The sequence below is a fragment of the Chenopodium quinoa genome, unplaced genomic scaffold (genome assembly GCF_001683475.1).
Source record: "Chenopodium quinoa cultivar QQ74 unplaced genomic scaffold, ASM168347v1, whole genome shotgun sequence".
Taxonomy (NCBI): domain Eukaryota; kingdom Viridiplantae; phylum Streptophyta; class Magnoliopsida; order Caryophyllales; family Amaranthaceae; genus Chenopodium; species Chenopodium quinoa.
This window is the reverse complement of record NW_018744517.1, coordinates 2,453,341-2,455,205: the sequence shown is the minus strand read 5'-3', so window position 1 is coordinate 2,455,205 and position 1,865 is coordinate 2,453,341. Positions and strand designations below refer to the sequence as shown.

At 34.7% G+C, this 1,865-nt stretch overlaps 1 long non-coding RNA gene across 1 annotated transcript; it reads right to left on the bottom strand.

The window, feature by feature from the left end:
* Positions 1-869: 869 nt before the first annotated feature.
* LOC110698376 lies at positions 870-1,569 on the bottom strand. Its single transcript, XR_002506739.1, has 2 exons — positions 1,497-1,569; positions 870-1,407 (listed from the first exon to the last, which is right to left on the bottom strand). It is a non-coding gene; the product is annotated as an uncharacterized LOC110698376 (long non-coding RNA).
* Positions 1,570-1,865: the final 296 nt, after the last annotated feature.

Sequence of the window (1,865 nt, the reverse complement as noted above, 5' to 3'; positions counted from 1 at the left end):
ATACTAGAATCCAAAATTAGCAAAATGCTGGGAATTTAAAGAAATTTACTCAAGAAACCTTCAGTAGAAATTGATTAGCAAAAACATCAAGATCAATGATTAGGAATTGATTACCTGTTTCAGACGAGACAAATTAGCACCACCTTCACCATACACAAGACCAAATACATGAGCGGAAACCACAAGACAGATTACCTGATCTTTAATGCATTGATCGCCGATTGATTTTAGGGTTTTGAGAGAAAGAAAGGGAGAATCGTAGGTTTTGCTAGAAATCCAAAGGGAGATGAGAGAGAATAGCTGCAATTGAGGGAAATTTAGCAATGGTGATGGAGGAGAGAGAAAATAATTTGCAAAATGAAGGAGGAGAGAGAAAACGCTTTATCTTTTTATTTTTTTGAAATTATATTTGACCGGGATAAATGGTGACCATTGGATGCAATTGATCCAATGGTTGTAATATGTCCTCGCATAACCGGGTTCTCACATTAGAGATGTGGTCTCATATGATATATACTCAAAAGGAGGTAAAAATGAAAGGACAATCTTTTTAACAATAAAATATAACAAATAAAATATGCAGTGAAGTACATTTCCTAAGCAATCTAAAAACAAAAAATCACAATTAAAGTACAAATTCTATAAACAAACCATTACATTCACTGTTCAAAAACCAGTCACTAACAGTAATAACTCCCAAAATAGCCTTTAACAATCAAAACTACTAATAATCAGCTAATTTAACTCCCAAACCAGCCTTTAACAATCAACAACTACTAATAATCTTCTATTTTAATTACACCAAGATAAACAGCACAACATTTCTTGCGTAAAACAATCAGCAAACAATAATAGCAACGAAACCATCATTTAATAATCACCACAATGTTTAATAAGCTAATATAATCAAATCTAGGTATATTTTCGAAACAAATCCAATCCAATTCAAGCCTAAATTGCATCAAAAAACCAAATCCCCTAATCAAACAGATCTCTAATCACACTATTACAAACTTAATAAACCAAACAACAATCAATTACGAAGCAAAACCGAACCGGAAAACAACAAACCTTAAAATCTGCAAACCACAACTGCAATGCAGCCACAACCCAAGCCCAATACTGCCACGCCATCGAACAATTTACCCTAAAGAACCAGGACACATCTCCATTGAAGCGGCTTCTGATTTCTATCTACCTTCCATTGAAACGACTTTTTGAGGTACAAATGTTTTCTTTGTGTAATAGTCGAATGTCAATTTTAAGGGTTTTGATTTTCTTCAATTTTTCCCATTTTAATCAATGTCGCAGCTTAAAACAATTGTTTACATGGCCAGGACCGCCGCGGCACCAGCAGCATCAGCCGCCGATCAATTTCCTCCGGCATCACCATGGCTGGAGAAAACTCTGCCACAAAATGTTACGACATTAGAAGGAGGAAAAGGAAAAAATGAAGGAAAGATTAATACCAGTCATGCAAAGCACTCATAACTAACAAGGTAAAAGAAAAGGAGAAGAAGACACATCACGCCAAACTGGAAGTTCAGACAAAACTAACCCCTTCCCCCCCCCCCCCAAAAAAAAAAATGGGAGAAATGAAAAGACAAAGCTAACCCTGGTGATTTTGGGGGTCCAGTTTAGGGGGCTAAGGGTGGAAAAGGAACGTCACTATTGCTAAGTGAACAGTAAATTTGGTGCTTGGGACTTTTGTATATATTATAGATTAGATTCAATTTGTTTAACACTAAATTTAGACTTTTCAGAAATTTTAATTTGTTTAATGGATAGATCTAACCCTTTTAATCCATTCTAATCCGAAAATTCAATTTTTCATAAAAATTTCAATCTTTTCAAATCCAAATATT